At 35.7% G+C, this 18,070-nt stretch overlaps 1 pseudogene; it reads right to left on the minus strand.

Moving 5' to 3' along the window:
* Positions 1-4,666: 4,666 nt before the first annotated feature.
* On the minus strand, positions 4,667-7,852 carry LOC131483465 (vomeronasal type-1 receptor 4-like; annotated as a pseudogene).
* Between the last annotated feature and the right edge of the window lie 10,218 nt (positions 7,853-18,070).

An 18,070-nucleotide genomic window follows, 5' to 3' on the forward strand; every position in this document is an offset into this window, starting at 1 on the left:
CATAAATATGTTGTTAAGGCTGATGTCTGCAGGAATTTTGTGGTTTCACATATCACATTTAGGCTTTAATTCAATCAGTTTTGTGTATGGCTTGAAAAAGTGCTCCAATTTCATTATTTTACATGCAGCTGTCTAGTTTTTCCAAAACCATTTATTGGAAGGATTATCTTTTCCTCATCATATAGTCTTGCCTCCTTAATTGACCATATAGTTCAGGCTTATTTCTGGGCACTCTATTCTGTTCCATTCATCTCTCTATTTTTCTGCCAGTAGCATGCTGCTTTAATTACTATAACTTTGTAGTATGTCTTAAAATCTAGAATTGTGTGCTGCCCAGCTTAGTTCTTTCTCAATATTTCTTTAGTTATTCAAGGTGTTTTGTGGTTTTGATAAAATTTTAGTATTACTTGTTCTAGTTCCATGAAAAGCGCTATTAGAATTTCGACAAAGATTGCATTGACTCTATAGATTGCTTTGAGTAGTATCATCATTTTATTTATTTAATTTTCAAAGTTTATTTATTTATTTTGAGAGAGAGACTGAGAGAGAGAGAAAATGAATCAATAAATGAATGAGTGGGTCAGAGGAGCAGAGGGAGAGAGGAAAAGAATCCCAGGCAGGCTCCATGTTCAGCATGAAGACTGATTCTGGGCTTGATCCCTCCAACTGTGAGATCATGACCTGATCTGAGACCAAGAGTTGGAAGCTCAACTGACTGAACCACCTAGGTGTCCCAGTATGGACATTTTAACCATATTAATTCTTCTAGGCGCCTGGGTGGTCAGTTGACTGAGCGTCCTGCTTCAGCTCAGGTCATGATCTCACAGCTCGTGAGTTCGAGCCCCGCATCGGGCTCTGTGCTCGCAGCTCAGAGCCTGGAGCCTGCTTCGGATTCTGTGTCTCCCTCTCTCTTTGCTCCATCCCCACTAATGCTCTGTCTCTTTCTGTCTTAAAAATAAATAAAACATAAAATAAATAAATTAAAAAAACATATTAATTCTTCCAATCTATTAGCATGGTGTGTGTATGTGTGTGTGTGTGTGTGTGTAATTTTTTTGAAAAATACACTTATGTTCTCACATTTCTGGAGGTTGAAGGTCCAAGAGCAAGGTACCTGTAGGGTTGATTTCTTTTGAGACCTATCTCTTTGACTTGAAGGTGATCACCCTCTTGCTGCTTCTTCAGATAATTGTCTCACTGTGCATATGTGCCCCTGGAATCTCTTGGACTGTATGTACTAATCAACTCTTTTTAAAAACTTTTTATTTAAATTCCAGTTAACATACAGTGTAATATTACTTTCAGGTTTACTGAAACACTTCCTGCATCACCCAGTGCTCATCACAAGTGTACTCCTTAATCCCTATACACTATTTCGCCCAATCCCAACACCCACCTCCCCTCTAGTAACCATCAGTTTGTTCTCTATAGTTAAGAGTCTGTTTCTTGGTTTGCCTCTCTCTATTTTTTTTAATTGTAGCATTATCTAAAATAGCTCAGTGTTGGAAACAGCTCAAGTGTTCATCAACTGATAAATGCATAAAGAAGATGTGGTTATATATACACAATGGAATATTACCAGCCATAAAATGGAATATGTATACATAATGGAATATTGTATATATACAATGGAATATTACCAGCCATAATGAAATCTTGCCATTTGTAATGAGTGGATTGAGCTAGAGAGTATTATGCTAAATGAAACAAGTCAGTGAAAGACAAATACCATATGATTTCACTCATATGTGCAATTTATGTAGCATGGTATATCTTTCCATTCAACTATGTCATGTTCAATTTCTTTCAACATATTATAGTTTTCAGAGTATAGATCCAGACTTCTGGTTGTTAAAAGTTATTTTTATTATTAATTCAATTTCATGAGTAATAATCAGTCTGTTGAAAATTTCTATTTCTTCTTGGTTCATATTGGAAATGTGTGTGTGTGTGTGTGTGTATTTACATTTATCCATTCTTTCTAGATTGAAAAGTTTGTTGACATATAATATTTTCTTACAATCCTTTGTGTTTCTGTGTGTCAGTTATTTTTTCTGCCTCATTTCTGATTTTATTTATTTGACTCCTCTGTCTTTTTTTATTGATGAGTCTGGCTTGAGATTTGTCAATTTTGTTGTATTTTGAAAGAATCAGCTCTTGGTTTTATTGAAATTTTCTATTTCTATTTCAGTCCCTATTTCATTTATTTCTGCTTGAATCTTTATTATTTCCACTTTCTACTAGATTTGGGCACTATTTGTTCTTCATTTTCTACTTTCTTTAAGTGTAAAGTTAGTTTGTTTATTTGAGATTTTTCTTGTTTCTAGAGAAGGCCTGTATTGCTATAAACTTCCCTTTTAGAACTGCTTTTGCAAGGATTTTTGATCATTGAGTTTTCATTTTCATTTGTCTCCACATATTTTTTGGTTTTCTCTTTGATTTCTTTGTTGATCCAGTTATTGTGTAGTAGCATGTTGCATAGTCTTCACATCTTTTTTCCCCCAGTTTTTTTCTTGTAGTTTATGTCTCATTTTATACTGTTATCATCAGAAAAGGTGCTCAACATGATTTTAATCTTCTTAAGTTTATAGGGCCACTGCTTTTGTGGCTTAATATGTGATCTACTCTGGAAAATGTTTCTTGTACACTTGAAAAGAATGTGCATTCTGTTGTTTTTGAATGAAATGTTCTGCATATCTCTGCTATGTCCATCTGGTCTGGTGTTCCATTTATAACCACTGTTTCCTTGTTGACTTTCTGCCTGGAGGATCTATCTGTAGATATAAGTGGGGTGTTGAAGTCTTCTATTATTATTTATTACTGTCAATTTTTCCCTATAAGTCTTTAAATGTTGCATTATGTATTTAGGTTCTTCTATGTTGGGTGCATAGATATTTACAATTGTTATAAACTCTTGTATTGATGCCTTCATCACTATGGAGTGTCCTTCTTTGTCTCTTGCTATATTCTTTGTTTTAAAGTCTATTTTGTCTGATAAGAATATTGCTAACCTGCCTTATTCCTTTTTTTTAACTTCCATTTGAATGGAATATGTTTTTCCAGCTCCTCATTTTCAACCTTGATGGTTCTTTAAGTCCAAAATGAGTCTCTTATAGGCAACACACCGATGGGTGTTTTAAAAAATTCATTTAGTCACCTTGTATCTTTGATGGAACAGCTAGCTCATTTACATTTAAGGTAAGTATTGATAGACATGTACTTATTGTCATTTTGTTCATTGTTTTCTGGTTGTTTGGTAGCTCTGCTCTGCTCTCTTCTTCTCTTTCTCTCTTCTTTTGTGGTTTATTGGCTTTTCTTATGTTAAGCTTGGCTTTCTTTCTCTTTATTGTTTCTGTATCTAACACGGGCTTTTGATTCATCATTACCATTAGATTTATGTGCAACACCTTATTTGTATAGCAGTCTATATTAAATTGATGGTCACCTAAGTTCAGAGTCTAAAAGAACTAAATTTTTATGGAGTTATTATTCTAACTGTATTCAATTTTAGGGCAGATATTTCTTCCGAGTTAATTTATCCCTTTATCATTATTATAGTTACCTCCATCACAACCACATAATTTTGTCTCATATTTTATATGTTTAATTTAGCTTTATGTCAATTAGCCTACTGTAGTTTTTTTTTCCTTTTTAATTTCAATCTTTGAGTGTCTTCATGCATTAGTTATTTCTATTGTAAAAAGAATGTAGTTGAATTGTGTTACATCATTAGTAAATCTTTGTATTCTGGCTCTAACCCCCAGTTTTCTCTTTCCCAAGGAGCTTTGAAGCACAGAGGTCTGTGCTGTAAGAGTCACAAATGTGCTGAGAGCAGCTGCACTTTTAGCATGAAGCTTACTACTTTTTATTCATCAGATTAACTTTATATTTATTTGAGGCAGTTATTAAAAATTGTTTATAAGAATTTTACTGAGAATTTTGACTGCTTTCAAGAAAAAATTAATTTTCTAATTTATCATTCTGTGATATATGAGAATTGATAAATACTTTGATAAAAGTACAACACTGTCCACATAAAAATATTAGCTATTGACACAACAATATACTTATACAAAATAGAATGTGTAAGAATTCAAAAAATACTTCTAGTGATGTAAATAGATACAAAATTGTGCACACACAAGGTAACATGAGGTCTTATGAAGTATTTGAGAATGGGCAATACTTTTGTGCTCTGGGGAATGGTGATCAGTATTCACAGAGTGAAGAGAGCATGGTTATATGTACACTTATATATCACACTCCATGATTAAACTAGACATAATCAGCAGCATATGGTAAATTCAAGCATTGTTTGGATCCAAAATATACAACAGTGCAGATATAAAATTTTTTGTCTAGTGAAGGCAGTCCAGCATAATCCAGCAATTGTAGTTACTGTACTTTAACTGATAGATATGTCTCATTATGGAGGAACTCTTAGAAATAAGGGTATCCAAGTAATCATAGGTATGAATTTTTGACAATAATTTTAGGAAAGGACAAAGAGTGCTCTGGCTAGGTGCAACAATTCCAAACATTTCATTACATGTATCTAATAATTTATTTTCTCTGTTCACTTCGATGATTTGAAGAAATTCCCAAAGTAAAAATTATTAATGCATTCTCAGAATTTTACCTCACTAAAATTGTGGAGTGGGAACATCTAATCACATGCCCCTTTGTATCTGAGAAGTGTGTGAGGGTGTTCGAGACTCTGAGAGAACTGTCTCATATTTACAAAAGCACAGTTCAGAAATGATCATCTGTTATTACTTTTGAGCAACACAAATGGAAAAATCGCTGGCAAACAACAGGAGAGAAAAATAATGATGTTCTGTAATCCTTGTACATTATAGCTGTACATTATGTAAATAGTAAGGCAGCTGATAGTCCAGTAAAAGAAAACAAAGCAGCTCACCAGTGCCAGGATTGTGTGGGTGGCCTTGGTTTCAGGAGAGAGTCTTGGGCAGAGGCTGGTCTTGTGGAGATGCTGGACTACCTTGTGATGTGTGAAGAGGAACTTTGCCGCTACACATTTGAGTAGATCATAAGGAACATACACAGGAAATCTCATAAGACCTTGCCCCCTAGAAAAGCAGTCTGTGGAAGGAGATCAGACTTTTTTCCACTACAGTATGTCAGAGAAAACACTTGTCCAATTCCAGTAGTGTTGTACGGGGCCACAGCACTTATGATGACATGGATGTAGATTAACATGTTGGTGATCCAGAAAGAAAAGAAGACAGGAAAAATGTATGAGGAGATTTTGGGTTGAGCCCCGCCCACCTAGAGTTGCTGGAAATGATAACTATGGCTTGTAAAATACTCAGGGAAGATGTGGTGCAGAAGGAAAGACCCCAGGTGACTCTGTATAGGTACAGCACTGCCTTGCAACCAATGTCATCCAGAAATTTCTTGCTCCAAAGGCATTCATTATTTCTGGGATTGCACTGAAAAGAATTGTCATGACATTAGATAAAGTTAAATGGGTAAATATCAAGTTTATAGGTTTCTTTGTATGGGGCTGGGCAAGAAAGTGTTGATGAATAACACCAGTAGCAATGTATTTCCAATAAAACCAATTCCAGTTTGAGACAGAAAGAACATTCCTAAAATAGTCTCATTTGAAATCATTATAATAATTGGCTCTTATACTATGGATCATCTCCTCCACAACTCAAGAGGGCACTGAAATGATTTTTAAGCCTAATGGAAATAATAGAACTCTAAGAAGATTCCATGATGTATGATCACCCTGAGCAGAAGATTGTGTGAATGCTCTGTAACAATATTGAGGAAATTAATAATAAGTTTTGGAGGTAAATGTCAGGAATTGTTAAAGTCACTTCACAGAAACATTAGGGTTAAGACAAACATGCTTATTTATAAAAAAAAAAATTCTCAAAAAAAAAACTTCTCAAAAATAACTTGAATTTCCCAAGGGAAAATATTTATGCATTAAAAACAATATTTATATGATTTTATGTTCTATGTATATGTTCTGAACTTCATTTCTATATTTTGAATGTGTTTCAATCTATTGTCATGAACAACAGAAAATTTTAATGTATTTTAATGTCAACTATTATGTTGCTACTATAGTTGGCATTCGTCATTTTTTATTATTTTTTTTTATTTTTTATTAGTTTTCTTTATTTTTGAGAGGCAGAGAGAGAGCGCAAGTGGGCGAGGGGCAGAAAGAGAGGGAGCCGCAAAATCTGAAGCAGGCTCCAGGCTCTGAGCTGTCAGCACAGAGCCAGATGTGGGCCCAAACTCACTAACCGTGAGATCATGACCTGAGCTGAAGTCGGTCACTCAACTGACTGAGCCACCCAGGCACCCCGACATTCATCATTTTTGTTGTCATTCATCAGAAGAAGACTCCATCCCCAGAGTCACATCCTACCATCAGGCTCTGTAAATGCCTTTTTCTGACCCTACTGCTCATGTTTCCGCAACTCCAATATCCTACCAATGTACACAGTAAATATATTTCAGTACATGGGTCAATTCATTGCATCCTGAAAATTCACTTCATTTCTTCATTCTACCCTGAAGCCACTGCTTCAGTTGAGACTCTCTCAGGTAGTGGAATCTTTGTCTCCCCTCCGCTCCTTTTTACCAGGCTTGTATGTGACAACATTCTCTTTGATCACTAGCATTTGCAGATAATTTTCCATCCCTCCAGCTTTGAAACATTTGCTATCAGTCTATATCCATCACAGTGCCTGTAGAAATAATCTGCTGACTCAAGTCACCCACCTCCATGGCTCCTGACTTAGTATGATACTTCCCAACTCAACCTATGTTATGTCTTAGTGATTGTAGATCCACGCCAATGGGTTAGCATGATAGCCTCAGTCTCTGACATTTGTGATCTCCTCTCTTCCAACACTCCTGGCTCACCTGCGACCCCCTCCTCTCTCTTTTGCTTACACACTAGCTGTTGTCATTACCAATATAGTAAACTTATTATGTCATTTTCAAGCCTCACATTGTCCTATTAGCAGCTATTTCCACTTAGTCTATCTAATCTTTGACTTTATTACTTTGTTATCATCAGGGTCTGAAAATCTCGACTCTCCATAACTTTGTCACAACTTCTCCTTACCTAAACTTCCACAAGCCAGCATTATAATCACTTCCTGCAAAAATATGTGATTCCATCCTTTTTTTCCCCACTTCACACTTCTCATCACATGAAAGACAACTTGCATTAAATCTAGCATTTTTCCTCGTCCATGGCATCCTGGTCAGATAAACATGGATGGAGAAAAACATAAAACAGTGTACGTGAAGTTATACCAAATTCCTCAATACTAAGTCCAGTGGGCTTCTTTCTCTTCCCAGAACACATAGAAATTTTTAATGGCATTTCTACTGTATTCACTTTCTCACTTCCCTTGATCACTATTTAATAACATTTTCTCTATTCTCAAAACACCAACATATGCTCTGCCAGTGTCGTTTTGATGCCATGTTGCATATTTTTATCGATATATATTTGATGTGTAGTAGTATGACAGTGTTGGGTGTACTACATAAAATTTTATATTTGTATATATCACAAAATGATCACCACAATAATTCTGGTTAACATCCATCACCACACATAGTTATAAATTTTCTTCCTTGTTATGACAACATTTAAGATCTACTCCTTTAGCAGCTTTCAAATATACACACTATACTAACTATACTAACTATAGCCATAACTATTACTATAACTATAGCCATACTAACTATAGCCATACTAACTATAGCCATTACTAACTATAGCCATAACACTGCAAATTATAGCTCCATAATTTATTTCTTTTATAACAGGAACTTTGTACCTTTTTACCATGTCAGCTATTTCTCCAATCTCCTGAACCTCACCTCAGGCACACACCAATCTGTTCTTTTTATCTATGAATTCAGTGGGATAAGTTTTTAATTTTTTGATTGCACATATAGATGAGATCATACAGGGCTTGTTTTTCACGCTCTGACTTATTTTATGTGGCATCATGTCCTCAAGGTTCATCCAGGTTTTCACAGATGCAAGAATTCTATTTTTAATGGCTGAATAATATTCCATTGTATTCAATGAATTCCATTGATCATATCTATCTATCTATCTATCTATCACCTATCTTTTATCTATCATCTATCTATATCTATATAACTTTATTTTATTTATTCATTCAACCATTAGTGAACTTCATATTTCATTTAGAAATCAGTGAAAAGACTCCTTCCAAATAATCCCACCACTACATCATACCTTTTTTATATCCTTGCTGAGAAAAGCACCCTTCTCCTCTGGTACTGTGAATGAACTGTCTATGTTTCTAATTACAGCTAATCCATCCAATTGTGCAATAAATCTGGAACTCTCCTTCTTGCTAAGACCCTCTCTTCTGTTATTCCTTTCCCTCATGCATTATAAAAAAATGTTTCCCTCCACATGCAAATGTACTGCCTTTCTTGCACATTTCTTAAGTCATTGCTCTCTTCCTGTTGAGGGATACACCTCTAAATAATCATCTTTACTCCCTGTCTCCAGTTTCTCACATCTCAGTTGCTCTTGATCCCGGGAAGTGCCGGACTAGAAAAATGTCTGTAAGTTCTTCCCTTCCTTGTAATGGGATGTGTGGTTCCAATCAAGAGATCGCCTTTTCCTTTGCACCTTGTATATAGGTTGGACTTTGACACACTTTGGCAAGTCAGTGTGGGGTAAATGTGACACAACCAGGCTCTTGATAAATGCCTGCAGGCAAGCCTTGCTCTTTGCCCATCATACCACTTTGTGAAACAGCCTAGCCTATTAGAGGATGAGCAAGACATATGGAAGATATTTTCAGCTAATTTCCAGAATTTTATGTGAGACCATTGCATTCTAAGGAAAATTAGAACCCATATGGGACACCAGTCATTCTCTAGTCAAGATATGCCCACACTCTCATGAGAGAGTTCAGCAAAGAAGTGAAAGGGGTGAGACACAAAAGTCACACATGGTCTGATTCCGTTTATATGAAATATCCAAACATGCATAAATCTGTAGACAGAAAGCAGACATTGGTTTCCAGGGAATGGAGGGAGGGAGGAGAGAGGAGTGACTGGGGATTCTGTGGTTTTCTTTGGGAGTGATGAAATGTTTCGAAGCTTAATGTGAGCTGTGGTTGCACAACATTGCAAATGTAGGTTCCACTGAATGGCACAAAATAAGATGGCTAATGTTATGTTTTGCTAATTTCATCTCAATAATGTATATAAATATACATATAAATAATGTAAGCTATATGCACCAAGGTATAAAGAGAATAATATATCATAAACAGTTTAAATTTCTCAGATATTCTAAGATGCCTTATATTTAAGAAATCTATTAACATAATTGTCCATACTAATGCCTGAAACATGAAAGGCACATGATATTTTAGCAAGTAATAAAGGTACACTCATATATATTTAACATGCATTTATGACAAAATAAAACCCTATTGTATATTGTAAATACAAAGAAGATTTTAAATTTATGCAAGAAAGCTAATATAAACATAGAACAAACAATAAATTATGGTACCCAACTAATTCTCTTTTAAGTGAGAAGTGTAAGTGCACTGCCTATTATGTCCCCGTTTTTTATTGCATTGGGGCTCTTAACATATGTGGAAAAGAATTAAAAGAAGGATAAGCATTCCAAAAACCAAAAATGTGATTGTTCTTATTCATTTTTTATTTTTTATTGCATTGGGGCTCTTAACATATGTGGAAAAGAATTAAAAGAAGGATAAGCATTCCAAAAACCAAAAATGTGATTGTTCTTATTCATTGATGATAATATGGTCTACACTGAAAATAAGTTTAAAACTCTAGAGAAAAATATTACAGTAGGTAGCACAGCTACTTATTTTAACAGGTATTTCCATAGATAGTGTAATTTTAGAAACTATAGGATTTAGGATGACAATAACAGTGTGAGGTAACTTCAAATTTATGTGAGAATTTCTATAATAAACTGCAGAAGTTAATTGAAAACTGTTAAGACAGAAATAGTAGTAGCACATAGGATGTTTATAAATCAGAATACCCAATATCATGAAGTGCCACATGTCAACCATATTTAAAACTCATTGCAACTGCCCACAAAATCTAAATCACTTTCTTACATTGACTTGGAAAATTTGTATGTAAATTTTGTTTTTGAGATCAGAGACAAATGAAGAGGCAAGAAACATGAACAGGAAAACAAGGCAGTAAAAATTGCACATATTTTTGTGGTGAACATTGCATGTTGTATGGAAGTGCTCAGTACACCTGAAACTAATACTACACTGTGTGTTAACTAACTTGTGTTAAGATTTGTTTTTAATGTTTAGTTATTTTTGAGAGAGAGAGAGAGAGAAAGAGAGAGAGAGCGCGCTACCCAGGAGGGGCAGGGAAAGAGGGAGACACAGAATCTGAAGCAGGCTCCAGGCTCTGAGCTGTCAGCACAGTGTCATGATGTGGGGCTGGAACCCACAAACTGTGAGATCATGACCTGAGCCAAAGTCCAACGCTTATCTGAGCTACCCAGGTGCCACAACTAATTTGGGTTTAAATAAAAACTTCTAAAACATAAAAAATAAAAATAATAAAAATAAAATAAAAAGCAATGTTTAAATAAATTAATAGATCAGTGGAGGAGATGAAAGAAAATGAGAGAGAAAGGGAATAGAAATTAGGAGACAATGTTTAATCAAGGTGGAAAGGTAAAGAGAAATAATAAATGTGAAGATACAAGTAGAATTAAAAAAGACAAAAGGATGAGAGTAGTGGCATGCCAGCAGGGAAATCAGCTAAAGAAAACAAGGGAAGGAGAGAAAAAAATACAATTGAAAACAGGCAAGAAAATAAAGAAAATTGTGCAAATAAAAAAGCACAGAGAAAGGATTGTAGAAAAAAATGAAGCCTAATAATAAATAAAAAATATTAGGATATATATCAGAATAATTACAAATATGAAATGGGGAATTTTAGGAAAGCAAGAAAAAAGAATAATGTGTGAGAAGCTTTGGTTTCTGAGTAAGAATTTGATATGAGAATAATTTAGATAGTATTGTGGAGACCTGTTGAACTCCCCAAGTTAATGTGATTTTATTTTTATTTTTATTTTATTTTTAACTCCCAAGTGAATATTACTTTAGAGCAAACACATTTGAGATTCAATGGCTGCAGGAATAAGCCTCCTAGAGGCTTTCCTTTCTCACTAAATTCAGGAATGACTGAGAAAGAAACTTTTATAAATTCCCTTCTCTGATGGTGTTTTATGGTCCTGAGAAAGAAAGAAAATACTACTTGCACCTGCATAAAAAGTGATTATACAAATTTCTTATCTTTTATTTGTTCTCTTCAAAACCCATTTATTCTTACCATAGAAGCCTTTTCTCTCCCCTCTTTCTTTTTTTGAGGTTGAGTATATAAACTCCTAATTTTAGCCATTTATGAGCTACTTCTTTTATGAACTCCCATAAGCATGTGAATAATTTTTTTTTTTGCTTTTTCTCTTGTTCTTCTTTTATTGATTTAATTTGCAGGCCCTCATAACCAACATAAGAGGGTAGAGGAAGAGGTTTTTCTCCTCAGTATGATCGGTAAGAAATAGTAAAATTCAAAAAGGATATAAATTTATGTAATCTAAAAATCAGAAGGCACTCACAAGTGAGAGAAATATTATGACAAAGCAATGGAAAGTAGAGAAATGACACCAACACAATAGAGACAAGAATGAGAAAATAAAAGGAAAGGAGGTTTTTACCATATGAAGAAAGCAATGGAGAAATGAATTAAAAAAACTAATATTCAGTTAATGTAAGGAGTTGTGAGTTTTAAAGGAAAGAGGAGGCAAGAAGAGAAGAGGGCATGATATAAAGAGAGAGGAAGAAAGGGAGACACCAACAGCAGACACTAAAGATGGGAAAGGGTAAACGGAAGTAAGAAGAGAAAAAGAAAGAAGAATGAATAAACACAACATAACTTTATACTAACTTGTATAAATAAGAATGAGAGAAGAAAATTTTTACTGGAAATGCATCTTAAATAAATGCAGCTGTTTATGTTTCAAGTTAGTTTATGAATCTGAATTTTACATAAAAAAATAGGTGAGGTCTGGCCTGAAGTAAAATCCTTGATTTTCATGCATCTTCATATTTTTTGCCATACAAAATGGGTTATACAATTATTTTTAGTGACTTATTAATAAGTTTTCCAAAAGAGATTCAGAAGAATTGTGATTGAGAGGGACAATATACAGGACAGATTCAGAGTAAAAAAACTTAGTTTGAATATTCAAAAATTTTGGATCTTAGAATATTAGCATATATGTCAGAATAGACAGAATAGCTATGAGTGGTCATTCATACTCTGATGGAGATGGTAGTAATGCATGAAATGGTTTCATGGAAAAAGGAAAAAACATTATAGAAAACTATGTTAAGAATGTAAATAATTGTAGAAAGGAATATAATATAAGCACTTAAGATAACAGAAGGGAGTGAAAGAAGGAAGAAATGAAATGTCAAAAGTAGAAGAGAAGAGGAAAAGCAGGGAGCAAGTCAGGAGTACATTTAAAATAGAATTGCAAAATGGGGCGCCTGGGTGGCTCAGTCGGTTGGGCGTCCGACTTCGGCTCAGGTCATGATCTTGCAGTCTGTGAGTTCGAGCCCCTCATCGGGCTCTGTGCTCAGAGCCTAGAGCCTGTTTCAGTTTCTGTGTTTCCCTCTCTCTCTGACCCTCCCCCATTCATGCTCTGTCTCTCTCTGTCTCAAAAATAAATAAGCGTAAAAAAAATTAAAAAAAAAAAGAATTGCAAAAACAATAAATAAATTAATGATTGAGGGGTGCCTGGGTGGCTCAGTCAGTTAAATGTCTGACTCAACTTCAGCTCAGGTGATGATCTCATGGTTTGTGAGTTCCAGCCCCCCATCAGGCTCTGCACTGACAGCATGGAGCCTGCCTGGGATTCTCTCTCTCCCTCTCTCTCTGTCCCTGTCCCCCACTCTCTCCCTCTCTCTCTCAAAATAAATAAATAAACTTAAAAAAATTAATCAAGGGGTGATAAATGAGAACTTTTGAGAACAACCACGAAAGATGGAAGATAGTAAAGGTATAAACAAAAAAAATATTGATTAATTAAAAAAATACAAATATTAACATAAAAGATAAGTTTGAAGACTGTAAGAGAAATCATAAGTAATTTTAATCACAACACTGAGAATTATAAAGGAAGAGCAATGACAGGAGAATTCAGCAAAATAAAAAGAGGAATAAGAAAGACTGATGAGAGAAATGGAATAGTAAAGAAATGATAAGAAAAAGAAAAGGATACAGGAGTGTGGGTGCAGAAACACAGAGAAAGGAGACTTACCTTTAAGCACAGGCAAAGTATTCAGCAGAAAATGTACTTGACATAAGAAAGGATTAGGGAACCAAAATTCCTGCAAAGAATGGCCAGGTCTCTCCCTGCATGCAAGAGCTGCACACAGGGAGGGGACTTAGTCTGAGCTCCTCAGCAGTTCAGGAGGCACCTCTGATGGGCTCCAGCTGGATGCAGATGCCTGGATCCAGGGCTATGAGGGGCGGGTTGCTTCATCCCCAAGGACTGAAAAAACCCATTTGTGCACAGTGAACTTTCTGATTTGTCCAGAGGAATCACAAATTACTCTGTGAGTTGCAGAGAATTCTCTTGATAAATTTGGAAGTGTTTTTAATCATAGTCAGCACCTGAGGTCACAAACATCTCTTCTTCTAATTTTCAAAGAAGTTATTCTGAGGAGTTCTAGAAGACTAGAGGAGAAAGTAAACTCAGAGTGTTCATTGTTTTCACCCGCTAGAAAGCAGGGTGTTTTTGTTTGTTTAATCTAGTCAAAGTACAGCCATCCAGAGAGTAATTTCTTTCCTCAGACACTTTAGTATTGATCCATAATTTATGTTGGAGCATCCAAACCTCTATTGATTCAATTAAAAAGAAATATAAGTGCTAAGGTTCTGGGGCTACTAAACCAACTGAATTTTTAATTGAAAACCTAATACATATAAGTGCTTTAATTAATGTAACTATATAATTAAAGCAATTTATTGTTTTTTAAAAAATTTTCCTTGTGGAAATTTGTGCAATTTGTACAGTTGTCAAAATCTTGCATTTTGTAATAAAGCAATCAGCCTGAAAAATAAATGACCCTGAAATTCATGTTGTGTCTAGTTTAATGAGATAAAGGCTGAGCTCAGAATTTTTTGTACAAAACTATCAACACAGGAGCACCTGGGTAGCTCAGCAGGTTGAGTGACCCTCTCTTGATTTCAGATCAAGTCGTGATCCCAGGGTGGTGGGATGGAACCCTGTGATGGCTCTGCGCTGAGCATGCAGTGCTTAAGATTCTCTCTCTCCCCCCCTCTGCTCTTCTCCCACTCGCATGCTCTCTGTCTCTCTCTAAAAATAAAATTTATATATATATATATATATATATATATATATATATATATATATATATCAACAGAATCAGTGAGTTCCTATTTTGGAAGTGAGTTTAACAGAATTTTATTCTAAGCTAATGTTGTGACTTCTGGGAAGGTAGAGCTTCTTTCCTGTTCCCATCCCTGGAGTGTACCCCCTTCTTTAGTAAGACAGGCACCTGACTCCAATATCAGACCTAAAAATGCCATCTCTTATCTCTATTAATCATTTGACAACTATTTACTCAGTGTTCAGGTTTCAATATTCAAGGTTTTTGTTTAAATTTAATGTTTATTTATTTTCAAGAGAGTGTGTGTGCACAAGTGAGGGAGGGGTAGAGAGAGTGGGGGACAGAGGATTCGAAGTGGGTTCTGCACTGACAGCAGCGATGTGGGACTTGAACATAGGAACTGTGAGATCATGTCCTGAGCCAAAGTCAGATGCTTAACCGACTGAGCCACACAGGCATCCCTTAATATCCAAGGTTTTAAAAGTCATTGATAATTCATGTGACTAAATATTATTTATAAGCCTGTACTTCCAGATGTAGGCCATACATCAGTAAACAAAGGAGACACAATTAATACTTCAAGTGTGATCCTATTTTTCATGCAAGCAGCATAATAGCATGCTGGAATGTAAATGAAGGATAAAAGGTTTGCTGGTGGAAGTAAGACGCTAGAACGTTGAAAGTAGTGGTCAGGAAGGACACTGTCTTGGAGATGAGGTTTCCGCAAACTCTTTTTTTTTTTTTTTTTTTTTTTTTAATATATGAAATTTACTGTCAAATTGGTTTCCGCAAACTCTTAAGGAAGTCAGGAAAAGGGCATAAGGGAATCTGCGAGGGGAGCACTGCAGCCAGAGGAAGAGACACATCAGCTGGTGAGGGCACAGGGGGGATGTGAGGGCATGGGAAGGGTTCAGCAGGCCAGGTCATGTCTGGTTTAGTAAGCCATTAAAAGGCTTACTTTTGCCATTATTCTGAGAAAAATTGATGGACATACATAATTTTTGCCAATTGTGACCTGGGCTGGGATGGTGCTAGTCTTCTCTTTTCATGTTGTCATCCTTTAGATTATAAATTCTGTGGTCATTTTACAAGCTTCAGTCCCCTACGTAGTGCCCCCTAGATGGCACAGTCCCTTTAGCTCAATGGATTTTTCAAGAATCACTTAATGGACCTCTCCCCTCATTTGCTACCACTACTGAGCTTGCATTATTTGTTCCAGCAACAGATCTACTTGAGGATCCAAAGACAGATGTACCTAACTTCTTCATTCTTTTGTCTTTGTTCATGATGTTCTTTTGACCTGGAAGGCTTTTCCTTCTTCCAATTTGCCCAGCTCATTCCAACTCATCATTCAAGCCTCACTTAGACCTCATTTCCTCCATGAAAGTCTTTCATGGTAACCCAGACTGGGCCATGGAGCTCTATCTTGTACCCCAGCATCAGAACAACTCTTTGTGTGACATGGTAGTTTGTGACACTAACCAAGTGGGCAATTCTGAGCATTTGAGCATCTGACTAATGTTTGAGTAGCATAGACGTGGGTGACTCCCTGAGGAAAGACTGGTGCTCCACTCTACAATTTCACTCCAAGTTCGGTTTAAAAGGGAAAATAATATCTCCTGCAAAGTTTTGGGAATTTGGGAGTGTGCCACAGCATGAAAGGAAGATACCGTGCAACACAGAAGAAAGACTAGGTTGGTCTTGTTTCTTGTTTCCAGAATGTCTTGGGATGACAGCCAAATTGCCAATGTGCCTTCCAGGAAAGCACAATAGTAGCTGATATAGGGACTTTCTTTTTTTTATTTTTTTATTTTTTTATTTTTTTATTTTTTTATTTATTTATTTTTTTTATTTTTTAATATATGAAATTTACTGTCAAATTGGTTTCCATACAACACCCAGTGCTCATCCCAAAAGGTGCCCTCCTCAATACCCATCACCCACCCTGCCCTCCCTCCCACCCCCCATCAACCCTCAGTTTGTTCTCTTTCATTATGAAATGAGAGATGATGGCTGTGTCCTGTGTGGTCTGTGGCCAGAATCTGACACAACAATACACATCTTGGCAGGTGCAGGCATGGACAGGTAACAACACCTGGAGATCAGCCTGGCCAACATCAAGATATTACAAAGTCTCTGAAAATTTAGGCCTAGTCATGAGGGTTAGGAAAAGAAAAATCCTGAGTATGCTAAGATTACTTGGAATTTCCTTATGGAATATGAACTCAGAATGGAAATTAAATTCAGTAATGAAAAAATAGTAACTCAATCTTCTTCACACATCTGAGAAGGCAGCCTCAGATTTATAATGATTTTCTTTTCATATTTATGTCCCAGAGCCTATGGCAACACCAGGTACATCAAAATCACTCATCAAAGTTTCTTAAATGCACTGTCCACATGCCTCCAGAAGACAACCTCTCCCTGAAACCAGTTAGTGTTCAGAATAGGAGAGGAGGATGGGGAGACTCTCTATCAGCATCATCACAGAGTGAGGGAAAGAAATGGAATTTCAGGGGAGGGAAGCAGGGAGATCTGCACACTTGAAGCCCAGGGAGGTGGAGCAATGGCAGTGAATAGGCTTTCTATGTGAGTGGGAGTGATCTTGGGCATCTTACATGATATTTTGTGGGGGGGAAAAGTTTGAGCAAGATCAGCGTTCCTGCAGGCAGAAGAAACTGTTACTTTCTATGGAATTAATAATCTGTAATCCTAAAAACACTTTAATCCAATCACAGTTAAATATAAAAATTGAAAGAATAAAATAAAATATTTTAAGGGAAATTTGAGATGGAATAAACTTTTACTGACATGACCTTTTTGAAAATTCAAAGTTCTGTCCTAGTTATATCTCAATGAAATAAGAGAAATTGAATTAAACAGTTTTTATATTCAGTAACTACAAGGGTATAATGGACAAAGGTCTCTCAGCCCAAGTTCTTCTTGAAGTAGAATAGTAAGCACCCCCATCTGTTGTAAATTACATATCATTCTGATTAAGTATGGGCCAAAGACCATCAAGATGTCTTTATAATTATTATCATTGTTATTATCATTTTATTATCATTATTATCATATCTCAGTATAGTTAACATACAGGTGTACAGTATAGTGTTTCAATACTTCCATATATTAGGTGAATACTAATTCCAGGTATAAAATATAGTGTTTCAACACCTCTGGACATCACCAGTGCTCATCACAAGTGCACTCCTTAATGAGCTGAAACCAAGAGTCGGACTCTTAACCAACTGAGCCACCCAGGCACCCCTCTTCTGTCCATTTTTAATTGGATTATTTGTTTTGGGGGTGTTGAATTGTATCAGTTCTTTTTATATTTTGGATACTAATATTTTATCGTTTATGTCATTTGAAAATATCTTCTATCATTCAGTAGATTGTCTTGTAGTTTTGTTGATTGTTTTCTTGTTGTGCAGAGGTTTTTATTTTGATGAAGTCCAAATAGTGTATTTTTGCTTTTATATCCCTTGCCTCAGGAGACCTGTCTAGAAAAATGTTGTTATGGCTGATGTCAGAGACATTATTTCCTGTGTTCTCTTCTGGAAAGTTTATGGTTT

The sequence above is a fragment of the Neofelis nebulosa genome, chromosome 1, assembly GCF_028018385.1.
Source record: "Neofelis nebulosa isolate mNeoNeb1 chromosome 1, mNeoNeb1.pri, whole genome shotgun sequence".
NCBI classification, from domain to species: Eukaryota; Metazoa; Chordata; class Mammalia; order Carnivora; family Felidae; genus Neofelis; species Neofelis nebulosa.